This window comes from Salarias fasciatus, chromosome 5 (genome assembly GCF_902148845.1).
Source record: "Salarias fasciatus chromosome 5, fSalaFa1.1, whole genome shotgun sequence".
Lineage (NCBI taxonomy): Eukaryota > Metazoa > Chordata > Actinopteri > Blenniiformes > Blenniidae > Salarias > Salarias fasciatus.
In genome coordinates, this window is record NC_043749.1 from 12128216 (window position 1) to 12154379 (window position 26164).

Below are 26164 nucleotides of genomic sequence, written 5' to 3' on the forward strand. Positions count from 1 at the left end.
CATGAAAGAAGAAAAGAATAGATTCAAAACTTTCATTAAAAACTGATTTTCTATTAACTATAAATACAGTATTTTATGATTTCAAATAGGCATTTTATAAATGATCACAAACTGCTCTAAACGTGTGTTGGTTCAGAGGTTGCCTTTTTAATAAAACAGGTGATACGTGATTTTCCCAATCCTAGCCTCTGTTTCCACGACAACAATAGATCCAACAGGGGTATTTTTCACAGCCTCGCAAGACAGCGAAGCGCTTCAGTGTCAGCAGTGACTCCAAACTCAACCAACATTTCAAACATGTAATAAAATCTAATCTGAGTGTAAAGATAACCACAAAAAAAATGTGTTTAAAGATATTTACAGCTTTTGAGATGCATCCTGGGTCCGAAACAGCTCTGAAAAACCTGTCATGCTTCACCAGCTTGAGGTCTAAATCCCTTTTTCTGTCTTTGTAAGCTCTCAACACGACATGCAACAACATCGATGAGTTTGAGTGCGGAAACGGAGACTGTGTGAACTACACCCTGACCTGTGACGGCATGGCTCACTGCAAAGACAAGTCTGATGAAAAGCAGTCCTACTGCGGTGAGTGGACTCTTCCTCTGTCAAAACACTCTCAGCCAAGTTCCCCCTTGTTGATGTTTGTAATTGGAATCCAATGTTGTCTGGTTCCCAGCCAACCGGGTGTGTAAGAAAGGTTACAGACGATGTGTGAACGGTCCGCTGTGTGAGGCACAGCTCTTGGTGCAACGGGCAGGACGACTGCGGGGACAACTCCGACGAGCTCTTCTGCAACAGTGAGTCCAGTCGGACAACCCTCCTCCTCCTCCTCCTCCTCCTCCTCCTCCTCCTTCTCCTCACTTGTCATTCTAAACGCCTGCTCTCTCAAAAACACCATGTCTCCCTCCCTGTCTCAGCCACGCTGTGCTCAGCCGATCAGTTCCAGTGCAGAGACGGCAGCTGCATCTCCAACTCCAGCAAGTGCAACCAGAAGGTGGACTGCGAGGACGCCAGCGACGAGATGAACTGCAGTAAGTCCGTGTATATCAGACTCCATCGGATATAATTGAACTGGATGTAATAGTCAACACTCCGCCCCGAGGCTGCGGTTTGAAGTCGTGCTGTTCTCTCTGTTAAGCCGCCACCGACTGCTCCAGTTACTTCCATCTGGGAGTGAAGGGAGTGACATTTCAGAAGTGCGAGTTCACCACACTCTGCTATGCACCTTCATGGCTCTGTGACGGAGCCAATGACTGCGGAGACTTCTCAGATGAAAGAAACTGCCCAGGTATTTTAATAACATCTCAGAGCCAAAGGTACAGGGAGTGTTGGAGGAAAAGATGAAATTACTTTTTTCCTTTGTTCCACAGATGGATTAGAGCAAAAATACCCATTTGAATTTTGCCAGAAGGAACAGAAACCAAAACAATGAATGTTTTCATCCTTTAAATTATTGTTGTGTATGTGATTCTCCTTGAGGAGCATTGCACTGTGAATTCAATTTGTTTTCCTCTTCATCCCGACTCAACCCTTTGATGTTTTCCTCTTACAACCCTCCGTTTCTTGCGCCCTGCCAGGGAGTGGAAAAACAAAGTGCCCCACGCCCTTCTTCGCCTGTCCCAGTGGACGCTGCATCCCGATGAGCTGGACTTGTGATAAGGAGAACGACTGTGAGAACGGCGCCGACGAGGCTCACTGTGGTGAGTTCGGACACCAGAGGCCGGTGCAGCGGACCGTTCACCTTCATGTCAGCAGCGCCTGAATCGTGCTCTTTATGTTTGTTTCTCTCTCTCTGGTCGTCTAGACAAGTTCTGCTCAGCCTCCCAGTTCGAGTGTCATAACCACCGCTGCATTCCCAACCGGTGGGTGTGTGACGGAGCGGACGACTGCGGCGACGGCAGTGATGAAGACACCAAGTGCAGTGAGTGTTCCGCGCAAACCGCTGGTAGAAACACCTGAACAGAGACCCGTTGCTCAGGGAGACTGAAAGATGCACCAAACACCAGATCAATGACAGCCACAATTACTTATGTTTGATTATGTTTTTTTCCACCACAGAGACTAAAACCTGCAGCCCGGAGGCGTTCCAGTGTCCGGGGTCGCACATGTGCATCCCTCAGCGGTGGAAGTGCGACGGTGACAAAGACTGTCCGGATGGAGCCGACGAGAGCGTCAAAGCCGGCTGTGGTGAGTGGGTGACACGCAAATTTAGAAACAACTTTGACGGTCCTGTTTTGACAATGTGAAGCACTCGTCACTCTGAATCTAGTGAAAATGTGCGCAGGAGTCGTTGCCACTTGTCTTCCTGTAAGACAAATGAAAAAGATAAATGCTTCACCGTGTGATTCGCGATTCACTCGCCAAATATTTTCATTGTTCTCAGTTTTCAACAACACGTGCAGCAACAACGAGTTCATGTGCCAGAACCGGCAGTGCATCCCCAAGCACTTTGTGTGTGACCATGACAACGACTGCAGCGACGGCTCCGACGAGTCCCAGGAGTGCGGTAAGCCGACCCGTGACCCCTCGGCCCTGACGGGGGCGGTTTGAAAAGCTCTGGTCTTCCTCCCGCTCCCTGCCGTTTATAACGGTTAGCGCTCTCTCTCTCTGGCTGCAGAGTATCAACGTGCAGACCCAGCGAGTTCCGCTGCGCCAACGGACGCTGCCTCATTCAGAGCTCCTGGGAGTGCGACGGAGACTTCGACTGCCACGATCACTCAGACGAGGCGCCCAAAAATCTACGCTGCCTCGGTCCAGGTCAGGCGCACACAGACGTAGTTTTGATTTAACTTGCCAGACATTTCTTCTTCTGTTTCCATCTATGGAAGCTGACTGCGTGTGGATTTAGCCAGATGTCTCATTTTCATAAAGTAGCCTGAGAGCATGATGAGATTAAAAAAAGTCAGATACCTAATAAATGCTGCATAAATATAGTGTTTCCATTATACATGGATAAGGTATTGTCCATCAAATGTGAATATATTACTATACATAAAGATGAATAGTTTACCAATACCAGTGAAATAACCTCTGTCAGCAGTTGATAAACACTTGTGAAATTGTGTCTGCTGCTCTGTTTGACATTTTCCCTTTTTTTTCGTTTCACATTTCATTACTTTATTTCATGGAACAGAGAAGAAATGCAATGACACTGCGTACGCCTGCAATAATGGGAACTGCGTCAATGAGACATTGCTCTGCGACCATAAAGACGACTGCGGCGACGGCTCCGACGAGCTGAACTGCTTTATTAACGAATGCCTCAACAGCAAACTGAGCGGCTGCTCGCAGCTCTGCGAAGACCTGAAAATAGGATTCAAGGTTAAAGAAGCGATGTGGAAATTGCGCCTCGATTAATCGATGGGTAGAGGAAGCGGCGTGGACTGAGGCTTTACCTGCTCCGTGCTCTGCTCCTCCACAGTGCAGATGCCACCCCGGCTTCCGCCTGAAGGACGACGGGAAGACGTGCGTCGACATAGACGAGTGCACGACCACTTATCCCTGCACGCAGCGCTGCATCAACACGCACGGCAGCTTCCACTGTCTGTGTGTGGAGGGCTTCCAGCTTAGCCCTGAGAACCCCACAATATGCAAATCCACTTCGGGTAGGGAAACATGACAGATTAATAACATTCGGTGAAACGTTTAAAGTAAATCCGCTCACACATGATGTCCGCCTCCCCGCAGACGAGGAACCTTTCCTCATCTTTGCCAACCGGTATTACCTGAGGAAGCTCAACTTGGACGGCTCCAACTACACTTTACTCAAACAGGTGAGGCCTCGCGGCGCTTTTGATGTGCCGGGAGAAATCCTGCGGCCCGTCACGCGGGGCTTTTGTCGTCAGCCCAACACTAAAGCAGCTCCTGCGGTTGACAGGGCCTGAATAACGCTGTGGCTCTGGATTTCGACTACCGCGAGCAGATGATTTACTGGACAGATGTTACCACTCAGGGCAGCATGATCCGACGCATGCACATCAACGGCAGCGACGTCCAGGTCAGTGCGGCGGCGTCTTGCCCGAGGAAGATAAGCCAACAGTAAAATATTCTTGTAGGATGTTATAAAATGAACATTGAAACAAAGACTTTTATTTATGGTTGGGTTTGTACGTCGTGAGGCGGAAACGTCAGAAAATGCACGCTCCTCGTTTCTCTGTTTGTCAGGTCCTGCACCGAACATCACTCAGCAACCCAGACGGCCTGGCGGTGGACTGGCGTGGGAGGAACCTGTACTGGTGCGATAGGAGACGGGACACCATCGAGGTGTCGAAACTCAACGGAGCACTATCGGACTGTTCTGGTCAACAGCGGCCTGAGGGAGCCTCGTGCTGTGGCTGTGGATGTGCGCTATGGGTACGAGTCCAATAAGAAAAGCAAAAAAGAAGAAGAAGAAACAACCGTGTTACTAATTTAGTTGACAGACGGCGGATTTTTGACTCCCTGTGACTTTCTAATTCTGGTTTTTTATATCGGTTCGCCTAACTAACCCAGCATGTCCCAAACAGATACTTGTACGGTCTGACTGGGGGGACACGCCCCACATTGGGAGGGTCGGAATGGACGGCACCAACAGGAGTGGATCATCGAGGATAAGATCACCTGGCCCAATGGGCTGACGCTGGACTTTGTCAATGACCGCATCTACTTGGCTGACGCCGCGGGAAGATTACATCGCATTTGCAGAGCCTGGATGGAACCAACAGACACATAGGTATAACACACACACTTATTAAAGTGTCTTCATGCACCTTTACTGTATTTCCTTCTGGAATAAAGTGTGTCCCTGCTTTCGCCCTCGTAGTTCTGACTCAGGACATCCCCCACATTTTCGCCATGACGCTGTTCGAGGAGCACGTCTACTGGACCGACTGGGAAACAAAGTCCATCAACAGAGCTCACAAGACGCTGGGGACCAACAAGACGCTGCTGATCAGCACCTTGGCACAGACCGATGGACATCCACATCTACCACCATACCGCCAGCCTGAAGGTACCGCCAGGTCCATGAGCCGTATCTCACGCAGCGTGACGATCACTCTCTGATTTTGTCACTGATCGTTTCCTCGTTCTTACAGTGGCAGATCACCCAGTGCCAGATAAACAATGGAGGCTGCAGTAACCTGTGCCTGCTCTCGCCTGGAGGGGGCTACAAGTGCGCTTGTCCCACGAACTTCTACCTAGCCGCCGACGGCAGGCAGTGTTTGTCCAACTGCACTGCGAGTCAGGTGAACTGGCGAGAATCCTGGACGACTTCATGCATCCACGAGTGTCAGCGAAATAATAACTGTTTTGCTTTCTGTCTGCTCAGTTTGTTTGCAAAAATGACAAGTGCATTCCCTTCTGGTGGAAGTGTGACACTGAGGATGACTGTGGAGACCGCTCCGACGAGCCGGCAGACTGCCGTAAGTGAGAAACGCAGGCAGACTGTACTGACTCCCGGTTCTATTACTGTTTAATAACGCGCCGCGTTTGCTCTTTGCAGCCGAGTTTAAGTGCAGACCAGGCCAGTTCACAGTGCGGCACGGGAATCTGCACCAACCAGCCTACATCTGTGACGGAGACAACGACTGTCAGGACAACCTCTGACGAAGCAAACTGCTGGTACATTTCGCTGACTTATACTGGGAGATTACAATTATCTGATAAGGTAATACGTCCTTGACTCGTTGCATTTATTCTTTTCAGACATTCACGTGTGTTTGCCGAGTCAGTTTAAATGTACTCACCCCAGCCGCTGCATCCCCGGAATCTTCCGCTGTAACGGACAGGACACTGCGGAGAGGGGGAGGATGAGAAAGACTGTCGTAAGTCATTCGCTGTCTAACTAACCTGCTGCGTGAGGACGGGATCTCAGTCAGATTCAGTCAAACATATTGAAGGACATTAAAAGACATGTCATAGAAATCTAAGTACTCAGAGAAAATCCACACATGCACAGAGAGAACGTGAAAACTCCACATAGAAAAGCCTCAAAGTGAAGAATTGAAGTGAAGATAGTCTGGTCAGTGAGGTGAGAATGATCCCCTCTTCTCCAAAGAAAATGAACCCTACTAATTGTATCATCCATGCAAACTCTTCACAGCAGGATACCAGATACTGTATCTCAATCTAATGAGCAGAGAGAGATGGTGAACCTTCTGATGCTCCGTCCGTTTTGACCTTTCCTTTAGCACGTTGCTCCAGGTAATTGCCATGACATTTGCCGATGGCCATTCTTTCTCCACTGAGGGAGATTGCATGAACTTTGACCTTTAACTGCCAAGGCTATGAGAACTGCAAAACTGACTGTCATGCAATTAATCCTGCCACTTTCAGGAGCCTATAGTAGAAACTCAGGCTTCTGTGTTGTGAAATTTGTTGCCAGGTCGTAGTTTTTCTCCACGTTATTTGATAAGAGGCGTCGTATTTCTGTCTCCCGTGCAGCCGAGGTGACGTGTGCAACCAACCAGTTCCAGTGCGCCAATCACGAAGCGCTGCATCCCACGGTGTGGGGTGTGTGACAGAGACCAATGACTGCAGTGGATGGATCGGATGAGCCCGCCAACTGCAGTAGACCAGGCTTTTTCACAGCCGCACCAAACAACGCCGCCGCTCTGGCGTCGTAAAACGTCACATAACGTACAATTGATTATTTTACTGAGTGAATAAACCTGTATTCTTACTGATATATAATCCAATAAAACCTCCCTGTTGCAGCTCAGATGACTTGCGGTGTGGACGAGTTCCGCTGCAAAGACTCGGGCCGCTGCATCCCGGCACGCTGGAAGTGTGACGGCGAGGACGACTGCGGAGACGCCTCAGATGAGCCCAAGGAGGAGTGTGGTAAGGACGGGGGCTGCAGGAGGCTGAAGAGAAGCTCCTCAGAGGGAGAATCCATAACCCTAATTCTATCCGCCTGTGCACAGACGAGCGGACGTGCGAGCCTTACCAGTTGCCGCTGTAAAAACAACCGCTGCGTGCCGGGCCGCTGGCAGTGCGACTACGACAACGACTGCGGGGACAATTCGGACGAAGACAAGTGTGGTCAGTTCCTCTTCTGTTTCACCCGTCTTTGTGAAAGGAATGCTGCACGCTCACATAACCACAGCTCACGTTCTGTTTATGAAGACTGTTGTTTTAATAAAGTGTGGCGCTCTGAGGAGCGGACTGTTGAGGTGCAGCTCGTTGTAGCGGTAAGGTTTCTATCACCCGTCACTGTGTTTGTCTCAACTACACACACACAAGGTTGAGGCTTGATTTCTGTTCTTTGAGTTGATTGGTTCTGTGGCCATTTGCACATCTCACATCATCTCATGTCTATTTTGCATTTCACACTGGCCAGTTGCAGTAAGCCAGAGGTAGGTGCTGCCACACGTTTAACATCATCCACAACCTGAGAAACCCAACCTCCTACCTCCCCCAACTCTTTTTTCCTGTTTTCTTTCTAAACTCCACCCGCTCCTCTGCCTCCTCCGCCACACCGAGTGCTCCATTCCCACCTCTGTGTCCACCGAGTCCAACCAGTCCTATGATTTCTCAGTCTTTGTCTGTGTACGTCTGGCTCAGAGCACCTTTCTTTGTTTCTGTGTGCTCTATCGCCCGCTTCTCTCCCCATTCCTTGATTCTTCTCCTTGCTCCTCGCCTCTTTTCCCTGTTCTTCCATCTTCCCTCGCCTCTCTAAGCGCTCCCCCACTCTGTCCTCAGTGCCCCGTCAGTGTTCGGAGAGCGAGTTTGCCTGCACAAATGGCCGCTGCATAGCCGGGCGCTGGAAGTGTGACGGAGACCACGACTGTGCCGACGGTTCGGACGAGGTATCGCTCGAGCTTTTTCCTGAAAGTGTTTCTCCTTTGAAATGAGACGTTCTGGCCGATGGTGTAAGAGCTCCTGTGTCTGGCGTCAGAACGGCTGCGACGTGAAGTGTGACAGCGATCAGTTCCAGTGCAAAAACGGCCACTGCATCCCCATCCGGTGGCGCTGCGATGAAGATCCCGACTGCTTGGATGGCAGCGACGAGGAGAAGTGCGACAGCGGCTGTAAGACACACACACACAGTGAATTTACCTCCTGCGGGTTTTTTATGAATTGGAGCACAGGAATGTTTCATGGAGAGCGTCTGTGTCAGCTCCTGTCATCTCTCTGTCCGCCCTCCTCCAGTGGGTAGACACTGCCCCCTGGATGAATTCCAGTGCAACAACACTCTGTGTAAACCGCTGGGCTGGAAGTGTGACGGCGAAGACGACTGCGGAGACAACTCTGACGAGAACCCGGAAGAGTGTGGTGAGATTTGATTCCTTTCACCTGTGAAGAGAACATCAGAGGGCAGTAATACAAAAAAAAAAAAGCTTCAAGAACACCTCTCCTGTATGATCTCCCAGTGAAATTCCAGTGTCCACCCATGAGGCAGTTCCGTTGCCATAACGACCGCGTGTGCCTGCATCTGTCGAGACGCTGTGACGGCGTGGACAACTGCGGCGACGGGAGCGACGAGCTCAACTGCCGTGAGTCTGCTTGCTGAAGCATGAAGGACGAGCAACAGGAAGCAAAATTTCACAAGCTCTTAGTTTGCGGATTGTTTCAAGCCTGAGTGAAACATTTAAATTACTTTTTTCAGTTTGACAACATGAAAAATGAAATAACTCTCTCTGTGGCTCCTTTTCATATCCTGAAGTGCCTCCCTCGACACCCGTCTGCCAGAAGGATAAATTCCAGTGCTCCAATGGACGTTGCATCAGCTTCAATCTGCGCTGCAACTACTTCAACGACTGCGAGGACTACGGCTCTGATGAAATCAACTGCAACAAGAAAGGTGCGTTGTGCCGCCGGGCTGTGACTCCGTGACCCCGCTCGCCCTCCCGGTGTGGCCGCATGATTGCTGTTGCGTCGCCCGCAGACACGGTGCTGAACGACTGCCGCAGCAACCGGACGGTGTGCGGCGACGGCGACGAGGCGCACTGCGTGGTGAACGGCACCGACTCCTTCTGCTCCTGCAAGCCCGGCTTCCAGTCCACTGGGCTCAACAGATGTGAAGGTGCGCTTCGATCTGGCCTTTTAATGTCACGACGCGGCCGGGAAGTCCCAGCAAACCCCTGACACTGCGTGACGTGCGCCGCTTCTCTGTTTCTCCTGCAGATAAAAACGAGTGTGCCCAGTTCGGATTGTGTTCTCACATCTGCAACAACACTAAGGGGTCCTACAAGTGCAGCTGCCACAAGTATTTCACCAGGATCAACGACACCTGCAAGGCTGACAGTGAGTATCGACAGGGCAACGTGTGTGTTTGCGCGCGTGTTCCGTCACTGACGTCGTTTCTCGCGCGCCCCCAGCTCAGCGGCAGGTGCTCTACATCGCGGACGACAACGAAATCCGCAGCCTGGACCCGTCGATGCCGAACTGGCGCTACGAGCAGGTATTCCAGGGCGATGCCAACGTGCGCATCGACGCCATGGATCTGCACGTGAAGACGAACCGCATGTACTGGACCAACTGGCACACGGGACGCATTTCCTCCTACGACCTGCCGTCTTCCGCCTCCTCCCCGAACAGTGAGCGGGAACGCCCCCAGGGTGACTTCAGGGTCGTTAACCTCGAGGTGTGTGTGTGTGTGTGTGTGTGTGTGTGGCTTTTGCTTTGATCGTTTGCTTTTTTCTAAGCGGTCTGAATTGTACACATGTCGCTCTGTAGATTCCCGATCTGAAGATGCCCCGGGGCATCGCCGTGGACTGGGTGGCGGGTAATCTGTACTGGACCGACTCTGGCAGGGACGTGATCGAGGTGGCCCAGCTGAGCGGAGGACGCCACCGCAAAACCCTGATCTCCGGCATGATCGACGAGCCGTACGCCATCGTCGTAGATCCCCAGAGAGGGTGAGCGGCTCTCCGGAGAGAAATCGGCGCCATGAAACGGAACTGATGGAAATTTGGGTGTAATTTGTTGTAGCAGCTGTGATGAATGAAGCTTTTTGCTCTTCATTTATTAGGAAAATGTACTGGGCGGACTGGGGCAACCACCCAAAGATTGAAACAGCTGCCATGGACGGAACCATGAGGGAGACGCTGGTGGAGGAAAACATCCAGTGGCCAACCGGTAAAGCATTTTTCTTCTGATGTGCGGCAAAGCGTGAGTCGTCTTTTTCCAACGCTGCTCTCTCCCCGTGCAGGCCTGGCTGTGGATTATTTCAACGAGCGTCTGTACTGGGCGGATGCCAAGCTGTCCCTGATCTGCAGCGTGAGGCTGAACGGCAGCGACGCGGTCGTGGCCGCGAACAGCATCAAGAACAGTTGAGTCGCTCGTGGCCGCCATTATCAATAATAACAGTCAGATTTGTGAGAGGCACGGCCTGAGCATGGTTGTTTGTGCGCTCTTGTTTCCACGCAGAGCTCAGTCACCCCTTCAGCATCGACGTCTTTGAGGACTTCATCTACGGCGTCACCTACATGAATAACTACGTCTTCCGAGTCAATAAGTTTGGCAAAGGGCCCATCGAGAACCTGACGACCGGCATGAACCACGCCACAGATATCGTCCTGCACCACCGATACAAACAGCCTGAGAGTGAGTTTAGGAATAAAGGATGGAACTCTGGACATGCAGTGAAATGATAAACATTCAGAACTGATGAGTGACCCTTCCTCATTGTTCCCTCTGTTAGTGACGAATCCCTGCGACAGAAAGAAATGTGAATGGCTCTGCCTGCTGAGCCCCAGCGGACCCGTCTGCACGTGTCCCAACGGACGGACGCTGGACAACGGGACGTGTGTGGAGCTGCCGACTCCGACGCTGTCTCCCGTCTGTGAGTGGGCCGAAGCGCTCGCACCGCTTCGCCGCATTCACGGCTCTCTTTATGACCGAGGGTTTTTTTTTTTTTATGGTCCGCAGCTCCTCCCAGCGGCCCCTGCCTGGTCCAGTGTATGAACGGCGGCAGCTGTTTCCTAAACGCCCACAAGCAGCCAAAGTGCCGCTGCCAGCCCAATTATGGAGGAGACCGATGCGAGATTGATCAGTGCAGGGACTACTGCAAGAACGGAGGCACATGCACACCTTCGCCAACGGGTGAGTTTCACTGAAAGACGCCTGATTGTGTCTGTTGACATGACTCTATGACTCGCCTCTTGCTAACACACACTTACATATTTCCTATGTATTTTATTCCCTATGATATTATCATTTTCCTTCTTCTTTTTTTAATACTTCCATGCTTCATCCTGTTATGTCTTTCCTTCCGCAGGCTCTCCCACTTGCCGCTGCCTGGCCGGTTTTACCGGGCCTAACTGTAACCTGCACACTTGTAAGAACTACTGCAAGAACGAAGGCAACTGCACCGTGAGCCCTGGAAACCAGCCGACCTGCCGCTGTCACTCTGACTTCCTCGGCGACCGGTGTCAATACAGTGAGTGCTCCCGCTATTGATCCCACCAGTTGAAAAAATGCAGGAAGGCTCAGCGGGACCAATTAGAGGCCCGGCCTGGAAACCAGACCTGCTTTCCGGATCCGATAACGACGTGGTCGTTCAATGAGGCGTTCGCTTGTGTTTGTGTGACCAGGAAGCTGCGAGAACTACTGCCTGAACAAAGGAACGTGCCTCCAGAGCGAGGACGGCTCCAAGCTGTGTCGCTGCCAGCACCAGTACACGGGAAGCACGTGTGAAATTGATAAGTGTCACTACTGCCGCGACGGCGAGTGTATCCCCAGAGACAACTTCATGTCCACCGGGGGCTTCACCTGTCGGTAAGACCGCCTGCAGACACGTGACTGACTTCCCATCAAGATCGCAGACTTATCATTCTCATTGCTGCACGTATTTTATTGCTTTTTTTTCTCCATAGTTGCACAAATGGCAGAATCCAGCCCAGCTGTTACAGCTGTGACACAAACGAGTACTGTGCAAATGGCCAGTGCTCCTTAAACCCGCTCACTCGCCTCCCAGAGTGCAGGTAAACATCAGAGTGCAGTTATACTTATTAACACAAAGCCGATGTGAGTTGTTTCACTTTGTACAAATGTCTCTTTTTTTCTCTTATGTCTAGATGTTCTCCTGGCTGGGCAGGACATCGCTGCGAGTCTGTGGCCAGCGGAGGCGACAACCAAAGTTCAGGCGGACGTGAGTGGACGCGTCAATACTCACCTGTAAATGTTATTTTTCTCTGGCTGTTGTAATCCGGACATGCTTCCACGTTCACAGGCACAGCCTCCATCGTGATCCCGGTGCTGCTGCTGCTGCTCCTGGTCCTCCTGGCTGCAGGCGCTCTGTTCTGGTATAAGAGGAGAATGAGAGGGTGAGTCGCAGCGACACACTGCACCGTTCACGACATGAGGCAGAGAAATCCACTTCCTGTTTTTGTTACTCTTCCCCCCTCTTTCTTTTTTTTTTCTCACTTTTTAAGTCTTTCTTTCATTTCTTGGGGCTGGACTTTGACCCTCTCCTCTGCTCCTCAGGTCTAGCCGGCTCAGCAAAACCGGCTCCAGACGCTTGCGGTAACAGCTGCCTAGGATTACACTTATTCTCCATTTACCCTCTCCGCATTCTGATGATCCTTTTTTTTTTTTTAATTATCTGTCGTTCCCTTAACCATAAGTCTTGACTGCCGTGCAGTGTTTGGTCCTGTGATGAATGTCGCTCCATTTCTCTGATGTTCATGGGAGCTGGAGTCCACCGTATCCGTCCTCCTCAGTTTCCCTCCTCAGAGCAACTCCAGGGCAGATCTATTGAAAGGATGCACTGAATAGATCTGTCTGCTGTTAGCTGTAGACCCCCCCCCCCATGCTGTCGTCCATCGTATTGTGCCATACTGTACCGTGTTGTGATCTGTGGCTCTCGTGCCGAGAGGTGGAGAGTCCAACAGCATTCTTCCAAGGTCAGATTGGAAAATGCCGCTTGAAAACTCCAGCATTGACTCAGATGCAGATAGGCGATGCAGATATCTACAAAGTCCCTCAGAGGATGTAGTCTGGATCTGGCCTGGGCTCCATGAATGCTGGGTCTGTGTCGGTGCCTGTGCTCTAGCTTGGTGTCGATGGTGGTGAGACTCATGCAAGGCGTCTTCCTCTCCTCTGTGATGTGGTCGTGTTCCTGCTCACGCTGTCCGGTCTCCGTCGCTCCCGAGAGAGAAACAGACGTCAATCGCGGCTTTTTTTCCTGTCTCACGTAGGGCCAAGGGCTTCCAGCACCAGAGGATGACCAACGGGGCAATGAATGTAGAGATCGGAAACCCCGCTTACAAGATCTACGAGGGTGAGCCCGACGACGACGCCGGCGAGCTGCTGGACGCAGACTTCACTCTCGACCCAGACAAGGTAAAGAGAGGACAGAATCAGGGATCGACCAGAGACTGAAACCTGCGACTTATGTAACTTTTTTCATTTGACCTCCTTCCAGCCGACCAACTTCACGAACCCCGTGTACGCCACCCTGTACATGGGCGCCCACAACAGCCGCAACTCGCTGGCGAGCACGGACGAGAAGAAGGAGCTGCTTTCACGTGGAGACGAGGAGCCCCTGGTGGACCCGCTGGCGTAGGCCGTCGGCCCGTCGGCCCGGATCTCGCTACTCCAAACACACACGTCTTCTTGCCTTTTGAAGTAAAACTAAACTTTAAAAAAAAAAAAAAGGAAAAAAAATCGATAAAAAGTGTGAGAGAAAATTGATAAAAAGTGTGAACACTGTATAAAATGTACAAAAATGAAGGACTACTTTTGTATGTGATTGCAGTATTATATTTTGTTCTTTTGAGATTCCTCTGGTCAAAAACAAATAACATTTTCTATGAGAGATTTTTAATTTACACTTTGTCCCTTACCCTTTACCCAAATAGCCACTACCTCTGTGCAAATGAAATGGAAACAAGAAATCAGAAGAAAAGATGCTATCATTGGAGCAATTTTAATTTTTTATTTTTGTATGAATTGTATAGAGAAGAAAAAGACATTGTTCCATTTCACCAGTGCCAACTGTTTGTTGTTTGTGTTGACTTTGAGCGGGAAAGGCAAAACTCAAAGTTTTCTGAATTGGTGTATCTGTTTGTCTTGCTGAGTTTCACAGCAAGGTTTATGTGAGACCGGTTCGCGATAGCACCGTTTGTGTACAGCACATGTAAAATGTCAATACCAGATGGCAACTACAGTATTTCCACATTTTATTCCTTTTTTTTTTTTTTTTTTCTCAGAGAACAATGTTCATGAAATGATTGTGTTGTCTTCCTTGCACAGAATATCACATTTCTCGGTACAGTGTAATGCTGTCGGCTTTACACCGTGAGATGTAAAGCAGAGTTTTGTTTTTTTAATCACGTAACGTGCGTCGCTGATGTGAGCGGACGAAAAGGCCCGCTGGTGTGTGAGCGTGAAGTTGGAACGAGAGAAAGTTGGTGTTTTTGGGGTTGAACATTCCAGACGAAGTGGAGGCTACAGATGTAAAGGTGACGGCCATAAGGGTCTTCCTCCAGAGGGAAACAGTAGGCTGCAATTCATGGTACAATGTGACGAAGGAAAAGATTTTGCTGGCTCTTTTTATTTTATTTCTTTCCTTTCTTTCACTTCTCCCGTCCTTTTTTTTTTGAAATCTGCAGAAACCAGATAATGCCTGGCTTTGTGAGTAAATATGTCTTTCTGCCTTTTAGAGGATCAAAGTCTGTATGTCGACAGTTTTGTATTGGCTCAGTCTTAAGTGCATTATGTTGATTTGGTCCTTAGCGTTTCCGTTCTCTCCTGGAGCTCTTTACGGACTCTTGTTTTTTTTCGTCTGTGCCCTGCTGCTGCTAATGCTGCCGGTTCCGGTTGCTCTGACACGTCCTTACGCTCAGCCTCTGTCCCAAAATGCTGCTTCTGTCAGAAATGTGTCAGCCATATCTTAATGCATGTGAAAAGTAACACGAGTCTTCAATGTAACTACAATAACAAGTTTTTATTTTGCTTACCTGTCAGCGAGTGTTATTTTAAGCTGTTGTATATGTTTCGTCTTTAATTGAGAGAGAAGTACAATCATTTTACGTAAAGTACATTTTTTTTTGCAGAATCATATGTGCATTTCTTTTTTGATTAGTTTGGTTTTTTTTTTTAAATGAAAAATGACACATAGCTTTTATAGTACACAATGCATGGAGGCTCAGACTTTCTTCTGGAAAGAGAATAATGTTTAATTTTTGCTGGAGTACTTTACAAACTAAATAACAGATATTGTTATAAATAAACATTTTGAAAATTGTACAGAAAACAAACCACTGTCTTTTGTTGACAATAAACGGTGATGAATCTGAGTGGACTGATGCTCCATGCAGTGGATGTTACGGTGTGGCAGTGGAGCAGAGCCGCTGCCTCACATACAGAAGGCTCCTGGTTCCCTGCAATGTTTTCTTCAACGCAGCTGATTGTGATGAGCGTCGTCATCGGGCTTTCTGCTGAACCTGGTGATGGAGCTTCATGAGATTCAGGTGTGAGATTAGCTGGTGCTTTGCACAGAATACTGCAACACTTTGAGAAACTCCCCAGGTGATCAAGTTGGATAAAGCAGGTTAAAAGATGGATGGGTTCAACTACATAAAAATCTAAAATATTGCCAAACCTGTAGCTAGAAGCCAGAAGCCACTTCACAATACTCTGACTTTTAAGCAGAAGACACCAGATCTCCTGCAGTGGACAGACTCAGATGTCATTCTGATGTTGTTCAATGAAAAAAAAAAAAATAGAGATTATCTTTCATGAGTAGTTTTATCTGTCCATAAACAAACTTGCAGCGACCCTTACTGATCACATCAGACACTCAAAACAAAGGTTTCAAACTCATTTGTTCAGTGGCTACATGAAGGCCAATTCCATCTTGAAAGCAACAATAACAGTGCAATAATTTTAAAATAACCACCACTCCAAATGTAGGATAATTTAATACAAATAGCTTAACCTAAAAGGTCAAAATTTCTAAAGGAAATTGAGTGATTTAAAATGTTGGCACAAATAATAATGAAGGTCACGGTTCAGTCTCCTACATGAGTCTGTCTCTGTGTGAATGTGTCTGTGTCCTTCAGCCTCTCCTGTTGTTTGTGTTTAGTTGTGTGTCTCCCATCCTCCTGCTGTCCATGTCCCTCCCCGGTTCCCTGTCGTTTGTCTGATGTCCTTCACCTGTTGCCTTCTACCCCGTGTCATGTTTCTACCCCGTTAACCAACCATGTCTGGTTTCCTCTCTCCGTCCCAGTCTATTTGGGTTCGTCTCCCCAGGGCGTCAGAGTTTGGTTGTCTGTGATGTTCCGTGTGTGTTTGAGGTGCCTGTTGTTGTTGATTTGGGGATCTGAATCCTCCTGTATCTGTCTGCCTGTTCTGCTCTGATGATTTTGATCTGTGACCTTGTTTTGGATAACCCCTTCTGGGTTTGTTGCATCAAATAAACACCTATTTTTGTCACTGGACTCCAGCCTGCAAATGACACAACCCTCTTTGGGAGCTATGCAGTTCTAATGCTATATGGGGCTGTCCAGGGTTGGGGTGTATCACAATAAGACCAGTGGTAACGGAAATCTCAAGGATAAAAACACAGTCTAAATAAACAGACATGCAATCTAATAAATTAAGTTTTGTACCGTCTGTCTTCCATTGAGAATATGATCGCTGATCTAGTGTCTGCACCGGCTGGTTTCCTCCAGTTATACCAAACACCTCTCTGCAGACAGTTACAAACGGGCCCCACGCTTTCCTCTGCCTGTTCCAGACATTCTTCACAAAATTCATGTTAACACTTCAGCTGTTTATTCTTTGTAAACCTTGTAATTGAGACTTGTCAAAAGATGACATATATTAAACCACAATTATTCTCAGCATCTCTGTAGTTAATCGTCATTAATCACATTCTGTTGAGCATGTTTAAAATTATTTTATTTTGCAGTTGAGGGCAGTTTTAGGACCATAACTTAAAGCATTTCTCACCAAAGTGTGGAATCAAATGAACAGAAAGAATTTGCTGCACTTTTTTCGTTGTTTCGTTTGTAATTCTTATTTTTTTTGCTTGTATTCTTTTCTTGATTGTTTATTTTAGTTTATTTAATTATGTTCTTTAATTAAAAAAAAAATAACAACCAGGGGGAGTCTGACAGAAGCTACACAGCCAATCAGCGTGGTCTGCGCCTGCCAAGCGCATGTGTTGCTAGGCAACATTCATCTGATGACATCATCAGCCATTCTGAAAAGCTGAAAGCCTGTCACCCAGAGCGGTTCGTTTTGTCAGACTCAATCAGTTCTCCTCAGACTAGACGAGCGTTCAGAGCACAAAACAGATTGTTAGTATGTTGTTTTCTAAATTGTTTTCCAAGTCAGTAACCATGTTTTTTGGAGGGGGTTGTTGTGTTGGCCTGCCTGTAGCACTGGGTTTATTTTTGGCTCCGTCTGCTTTTTTGTGGGTTTTAAGTTCTTGCGGGCTTTTTTTTAGCGAGAAAACGTTTGAGGCTGTTAAGTTTGAACAAATAAAGCAATTAGTTGATGAGATTTAGGAAAGGTCTGGCAGCTCAACAAGCACTTGAGGCCTGGAGCCGCTCAGCAAATGAAAGATGAACAAGGGAATAGTAATGAAATGCAGAAAATAGGTGATGGAAGAGTCTGTTTATCCAGAAACGAAGTAGAGCAGGTTGATTCCTCAGTGACACACGAAGATGATTGTGCTACTGAGGAGTCTGTTGGTTCTTGTGTCACATGTGGAGCTGGATGTATTCAGGGTTTTTTTCCTATGGTGAGGTCGTGCTGCAGATCTGTCTGTAGAGTTACTGGAAGGATTGTGAGAGCAACAGCAAACTTTTGCTGGGAATATGTCATCCTTAGAGATAGAGAAGAGTATATATTTTTGGGATATGTACGTAATACTTGAACTTGAAATGGGACCAGGAACTTGTAATATGGAACAGGTTGCAGTTTTTTTCTGAAGGGCTTCAGCAAGTTTTGGACCCTGGGGGGTCGGCAGACAGAGCGGCAGCAGCTCTCTCTCTCTCTCTGTTTGTGCATAGATGCTGTAAGCAGTGCTGAATTGGGAGCTGCTGGTGTTCTGTCTGTGGGGACTCCCCAGGGTCCAAAACCATCCCTGTTACAAGCAGGGGCCTGAATGTGTTCTCCTCGTCTGTCTGTGGGTTTCCTCTGGGTGCTCAGGTTTCTTACCAAGTCCAAAAAACAGTCACCATGACTCCCTGAGTAAAAAATAGTTTTGTTTAAGGAACTTTATTGTAAAAAAAAAAAAAGCAACATATACAAATTTGACCCGTCCAAAAAAACAGTCACCATGACTCCCTGAGTAAGAATTAGTTTTGTTTTAGGAACTTTATTGTAAAAAAGCAACATATATAAATTTGACAGGAGGCAATCACTCAGAATATCAAGAAATAGAAAGAACAGACTCTGACTACTCAGCAGAAACACGATGAACAAAGTAATAACTGTAAAAAGACATTTTTATTTAAAACAAAAAAAAGATAAGCATGAATACAAATATAAATAGAAAAAATAAAAACACTGCAGCAAAATAAATATAAATAGTAAGTATAAAGGAGCACAGTTAAACATGAATATAAATGAAAAACAAAACAAATAAGAATATTATACATAATGAAGTAAAGCTATTTGTTTATAAGCAGGATCCTCAAAATAAATTTTGAAAAAGTGCAAACATCCAAATAAAAAATTAAATTAAAATATTGTTCAGAACTTAAAAGAAAAAAAATGACAACTTAGTATCTCCAACCACTTTTTCTCATTTGTGTTTTTCTTGTTTTTTGAGTAGCAAAGTCTTATAACATCATCATAGGATGACTCGGCTGCAGTGTGGGACGATGAAGGGCCTGTTTGAGGGAAACACAAAAAAATAGTATATGCTTTTTGTTTTCTAAGAGTTTAATTCTTTAAAAGCTTTTGAGGATTACTGCAGAACTGCAAAAAAAAGCTAAAGGCTGGGTTTGACAAAATTAACTGTCAATAATAATAATAAAAAAAGAAGAAGTACTTTTAGGACATGATAAAATAAAAAAAGCACTTTCAGCTGGATGAGGCTCGTGTTGATTAAAAAAAGTTACATTAAATTTCTTGTGGTTAAAAATAGATCAAGAATAAAGCTGAAAAGCACATATGAAGCTTATAAAAAACAAAGTTCTGATAAAGAGATTGTAATGATAAATATACAGGATAAAACTCCATATGCTGTACTGCTGTATCGCCATATTTGAATTATCCTGCAGATGTCTGGGGTGGTCAATACAGAATACAGTACATCCAGCAGTTACTTCACAGAAAAAAAAAAGTAATCAGCGTTGGGATCACACAAATAAATTATTTTCACGGTCAGTAGTTACAGTTGTCTTACAGAGAACATTTTCACATTAAAATTGAGGGATCACAAAAAAAATATTCAAAGAAGCTGAAGGGCGTATTCTCACATTTTAATGTATGTGTATTTTGTGATTCGTAATTGATAGCGGAGTTTATGATGAAGCTGTTGTTCTGTAAACCACGAAACCGTCAAAAACCACAGAGACCCAGTGTTTGATAGTTTCAGCTCTTATTTTTATGTCCATCTTAGAAGCAGGAACCATCCATGTATTTTGATAAAGAAATCTGTCTATTCTTAAATAATATTTTTTACACAGAATTGAGTACATAATAAAGCAAATAAAGTCCATGTATAAGGAGAAAACTCAATAAACTGTTATTTAAAACAATCGATTTTCACTTACCACGGCTTTCATTTTTCTCTTGTTCCACCACCAAGATATTTGAATATGGATCCTTCTAAAAAAGATATTGACTTTATATCATAATTCAATCACAACTACTGGAAACAGAAAATAATTCAAAGAAAACACTTGTGGTAGAAACACCTATTTGCTAATCCTGCTTTAGTTTGGTACTGCCTTGTAAGTTACATAATTAGCTAATTTTTGTGGATGATAAATGTTTTTACCTTTTCAGATATACTTCAATAACAAACTCCCGGCCTTGGTCCGTCACTGTCCGTTTTGGTGTTTTGAACTGATAGAAGAACTTCAGTAAGCACTGACTGACCTCCTCCTGTGCGTTCTTGGATTTAGGGCATAATCCTGGGGCCACTTTGTTAATTAATCAATCAGCACACATCTGTATTGGTTTCCACTTTGAGTGGTCCTCAGTCCGCCTATTAGATCCATACCCACAAGTTCAGATGGTGTAGTGACCTGCAACACATAAAATATAACTCATTAGACATGTATCATATTTCCAGAAAATAGTTATTTTCTCCTATTAATGTATTTTTTTTGTCTAAAAGAAGAAGATAATATAAAAATTCAATTTAATTCTTACTTTAATGGGTTGGTATTCCACTTTCTGTTTTATCATAACACTATTGGCCTGGCATTCAGGTCACTGGGCAACCTGAAAAAAACCAACGAAACCATAAAAATTACTCTCCTTATACCCATCTCTGTGCCCTCCACAAATCAAAAAATGTTTTAATTTCACAGATTATTGGAAAGACAGTGAAGCATATGCTCATACTGACCCACTGATGAATGTCCTCAGACATTCCAGGCCAGTAAAACCTCTGAGAGATGGCCTCTCTGGTTTGGTTTTGCCCACAGCGTGTGCCATGGCTGCTGACATGAAACTCTATGAAGACATTGTTGGCCTCCTCTTGTCCACAAAGAACTTTCCTCCTGGTGAAATTAGGCTGCCCTTTATGCCTTTCATTTATGCCACGCGCTAGTCCTCATGGGAACTGTAGTATTCGTCCAGGCAAAACACTACCGCTTTTGCCCACTGGCGCCGCCAAAATCAAAGAAAACTGAAAGTTCCTCAGTGTTGCTTTAAAGACACACATTTTGATATTTGAAGTTGTGCGATTACTTTATCCCGGCTTCATATAAATCAATCTTGTCCTGTAATGTTAAATGCTAGAATATTAAATTTAATCAAGACTGTTAAGTGGGTTGAAATTTCTAGCTCTACCTGCAATCCTCTTCCTTTAGCCGGGCTTGGGATTGGCAACGTGACCAAAAAGAGACACTTTAGCAGAGTTACCTAGGTTTTTTTTTTTGCTTGTTTGTTTGTTTTGTTTTTTGTTTTTTATTAAGTTTGGTTTAGTTTCTAACATTATGTTCCACTTAAGAGTCTACAACAAGTAAAACACGGTAAAACATGAACATCGGCGGAACTATAACATTTTTAACTATTTTTTATAGATGGTCTTTAACTTTTAACACTGCCAAACTAAATGGACCAGAAATACAATACAGTACAATAGAAAAAAAAATTATGGTAACTTGTCTGGCCCTAATTCAGTTTCGTTGGGGTTTTTTTTTTCCAGACCCCCCTCCACACACGTACACTGTGCTGGCTCACAGAAAGAGTGGGTCATCTTCATTTTGGTCCAGGCTGTCTATGGCAGGTTCAGCAACTGAGGGAGCTGACTTAAATGAATAAGCAGCTGAAGTGCCAAAAAGCTGCAAAACATTATCAGGCACCTTGTGCTCGTAGCAAGCAGAGCTGGGATTTCTGGCTCTTTGACGGGAGCCGGCTCCTCCAGAGTCGTTCCTTTCAAAGAGCCGTTCAAAAGACGGGCTCTTTGTTACATCTTTAAATTGTTATATTTTTGAAGTCAAACAGAGGTATACCTCTTTTAACTGCTGAAATGACTGTTTACTTGATTAAATATTATAAATATTATATTATACTTTTTAAGTGAATTAATCTTAAATCCATGAGATTGAGACATTTTCACTAAAAAGAGGACTAAAAGACTTGGTAAGAGTTTGAGTTTTTCCAGAGTAACTAATTTTTCATTTGAAAAAAATGTTTTAGCGGTTATAACACACAGTGTATATCAGAATAGTTCAAAATTACACATGCCACTAGTATATTGTAGTAATTATACTTGAATATTGATTAAACTTTCATTTGGCTGGTGTTTTCATTGTAAATATTCCATAAGGTGGTGCCAAAACCCCAGGCTAGATTACCAGTTTAAATTTCCCCTATTTTAAAACAGTTTATGGCACCATAAAAACTACACAGGCTACAGATAACTTCCATGCAAAAAAAACTTTACTGTAAAATTTCCAACACAAGTACATTTTAACAATATATACATACAGTGTACATAACTTATTGGAATAGAAATTGCAAAATTGCAGAGCAATCACAACATTGGAAACAAGAGCAAAATAAATAATAGTGTGTAAAATACACACTATTTTTGCAAAACAGAAAGAAAATAATAAATAAGGATAGTGTCTAAGAAAAAATAAATGAAACGATTTAAAATTAGGACATGATGAAAATGTCAGTGCAACACTGTAGAACAAGCAGAAAAATGTAAACCACACTAGAATATTTTTGTAATACAGAAAGAAAATAAATATAAAGTATCTATCAAAAAGATAAATAAAACTAGAATAAAAAAATGACCCAATGAAAATGTCAGTGCAAAATCTTAAAATATTTGGAAGAATATAAACATCAATAAGAACTATGTAAACTACACAAGAATAGTTTTGTTATACAGAAGGAACATAAATAAGAATAAAGTGTATATAAAAATATAAATGAACTGGAATTAAAACTTGAACATGATGAAGATGTCAGTGCAAACTTGTAAAACAATCGGAACAATGTAATAAGTGTAAACATAAGTGTGAACTCAGTTAAGGACATCCCTGAAATAATGAAGCTGTTGCATCCATTATGGATTCTGCCTCCTTTCAATCTTTCACTTTGGCAAATTTGAATTCAGGAAAATAAGTGACTGAACTTTTGCTGGCTTGAGGGAACTTCTTTTCTCTGATAATATTTGCCCTGCCTTGGAGAAGACTCTTTCGGATGGAACCAACGTTGCCACAACACAGAGCTTCCTCACCATGACTTTGGTCAGGCTGGGGTATGCAAGCTCCCAGCTTTTCCACCACATCAGGGGATCTTCATTTGTAGTGTAGCAGTAGAGAGGTGTGTGTGTTCTGTGCAGAGTGCTGCTGATTGACCACCTCATGCAGCAGCAGAGAGGTGTGTGCTCTGGTGCAGGGTGTTACTGATTGGCCACCTGGCAAGGTGGCCCAGTATAAAGCAGCCCTCCTCCCAGCAATCATCCTTTTGCACTTCTGCTGGTCTTGGCAGGTCGCATCCAGGTCAGAGGCTGCCCGACTGAGAGGTACGGCTGCACGCTGCTTCAGCTTGCTGGCTGCTTTATTTCCCTCATTGTGCTTACAGCATGGGTGCTCGTTTGCAGGCAACTGTTTGTATGCAGTTCGGCGCTCCATGTGTTTCTTCGCTGCATTGTTCACCTTTGGTAGGTGTCCTCTCTTCACAGTGTAGTAGATGCTACCACAGGTGGCTGATGCTAGTGTGGTCACAGGTAAAGCGTTGGTGGCTGGAGTCCTCTCTCCCTCCCTCTTCTGAGTGTGCGCGTGTGCATCTGCTGTAATCTCAGGTATGCATGTGTTTAGTTGCAGCTCATCGGCATGAATTCGCCAAATAGTATTATTTCATTGATCCAGGTGTCGCTGTGATCGGCTGGTGGTGTCGCTGCTGCTTTGTCTCCAGCTGATTGTCTCCAGCTGCTGGGGTTGAGCTGCTTTGCTGGTACCCCCAACTGCATAACGCCGTCTGCCTGTACCGCCGAGGAGATCTGATGACGGTGCAGCAGCTACGACGGAGCCAAATCCCCCATTGCCTTGTGCAGGCCGGGGCACAGTCTTAAACCGGGGCTCTCTGCCCCCACCTTTAGTATGAATGAGTCAATGAGTGTGTGATCGTGTGGGTTGTGTTATGTGTATTTTTTGTTAATTTGCTTTTTTTTTTTGATTGCAACCCCACTGTTTTATTCCCTTCCCCTTTTTGCAGTGGCTGGAGGCTGGTGGTGGCGGTGTTGGTGACCCGGTGGTGGCGTCCCTCTATTTTCTTCGCGTGTTCCTGGTGGTCGGAGTATTTTTTTGTGTGTGCCACTGGTTGGGTGATTTAGATTGATTTATTTTTCTTTTGGATGGTCCCTCCACCTCACGAACCCGGGCCCACCCACTAGGCCTCAGCCAGGGTAAATTCTCCCTTTCCCCTCCCCCCTGGCTTTTATGGTATGACTGTTTTTTTTAAACCAATTCGTTAATAAAATTTGTATCATATCAGTGCAACCACGTTTCAAGCCGTTCTTCCGGGCAACGAACCAGTGTGCCTTCGCACTTTGAATAATTCCCTGGGTGAAATTCCCAGGGTGGCGTTGTCGGGTTCATTAATATATCTTTATTTAATTTTCCATCCCATCGTTGCCACAGTAGGAAGAAGATGCTCCTCCAGATAAGCCTGCATCTCCATGACGGCATCTGCTGTGGGGTTTCTGGTGGTCACTGCTCCAGCCACCTACTCACAGGGGTGAGAGATTTCATTTTCATGATGTAATTTTGATACGAGAGAAACTCCTAAATTTAAAGAAAAAAGTGTGATTTATATTTTCCACCTTTACCTGTTCATGGAAATAGCTTCAAACAACTGACACTGGTGCAGCACTGCCTTCTCCTCCCTCAGGGACTGGCTGCTTGGTGGCTTCACTGCTGCTTTGCGCAAGTCTTGCTGCTGCAGTGATGTGATGTGATGTTTGTCCTTTGCTGGCGAAGACGACCACAACTTCTCAAATCACTGGGTCTTGTGAGTACGAAGATGGCTGATCAGTCCGATCCTCGCTCGAAAAAGTCTGGCACAATGTGGACACGCAAGTGCTGGGGCGAGCCAGGCTGAGAAGTGGTACTCGCTCTGCATTTGCGTTGCTGGCGTTTCTGCTCCTGCTCCTCCACACGCCTCTGTTCTCGTAGTCTGACACACCAGAGCTGACCACGGTGCGCTATGCACAATGGTCTTGTGCCGTTGCTTCCCAGGTGTCAGGGTTGATAATGCAGCACTTCAGGGAAGCTTTCAGGGTGTCCTTGTAGCGCTTCCTCTGACCTCCTTGGGAGCGCTTGCCTTCTTTCAGTTCACCGTACAGCAGTCTCTTTGGCAGACGCTCGCCGGGCATACGATAAACATACCCTGCCCATCTGAGCTGGGAGCGCCTGAGCATCGTGTGAACGCTCTCCATCTGGCCTCTCTGGAGTACCTCTGTGTCTGGCACTTTGTCCTGCCATTTGATGTGCAGCAGGTTACGGGGGCATCGCATATGGAAGGAGTTCAGCTGTCAGGCATGCCGGCTGTACACTGTCCATGTTTCACGGGCGTACAGTAGAGAGGGCAGAACAACTGCACGGGTCACCTTTAGCTTGGTCTGAAGGCTGATTCCTCGTCTCTCCCAAACTCTGTCGCCGAGTCTGCCAAAAGCCGAGCTGGCCCTGGCAATCCTGTACGAGACCTCCTCATCGATGCTGACGGTTCGTGACAGCGTGCTGCCAAGGTAAACATACTTGTCTGCCTCTGTCAGCTTCTCGCCATTGACTGTGATGGTTGGCTCTGTGTAGGGAACTGCAGGAGCTGGCTGGTGCCTCACTTCGGTCTTCTTTGTACTTATCATCAGACCGAAGTCGTCACAGGCTTTGGCGAACCGGTCGATGCTTTCCTGCAGACTGGGTACTAGCGTTCAGAGAGCAGTCGTCAGCAAAAAGAGTCACGGGTGATGTCGTCCTGGACTTTAGTTGTTGACTGCAGTCTCCGTAGGTTGGAACAGCTTTCCATCAGTTCGGAATATGAAGTTGACTCCAATGTCACCCTCACGAAAAGCGTCCGTCAGCATGGCCAAGAACGTCATATTGAAGAGTGTCGGAGCAAGGACACATCCTTGTTTCACGCCGTTTGTGACAGGGAAGGGCTCTGAGTGCTCTCTATCATGCTGTACGCTCGCTAGCATGCCGTCGTGGAACTGCCTGACCAGGGAAATGAACTTTGCAGGGCAAACAAACCTGGCCATGATCTTCCAGAGTCCCTCCTGGCAGACAGTGTCGAAAGCCTTAAGTTGCGTTCACACCGCCAAGTGCTTTCCGCGATTTTGCGTCAAAAGACAATTGAAAACAAATGGGAACACGCGTTCCAGCCGCGATGAGACGCGGTGCGTTGTGACCCGTTGTCGCGACGTGTCAGACGCGTTTTTGCGGCGCGTTGGGGCGTTGACGTGACGCGGGGCGTTGACGCGACGCGGCGTGATTTTGCATCCGACGCTGAAGTTGGGAAATCTGAACTTTGACGCGTCGCGATTTTGCAGCAAACCAATCACAGCGTGTCTATGGTGACGTAG

General features: G+C 46.2%; 1 pseudogene; it reads left to right on the forward strand.

The window, feature by feature from the left end:
* LOC115387907 (low-density lipoprotein receptor-related protein 1-like) overlaps positions 1-15175 on the forward strand; it is an 80348-nt pseudogene extending 65173 nt beyond the window's left edge.
* The last annotated feature ends 10989 nt before the right edge of the window (positions 15176-26164 follow it).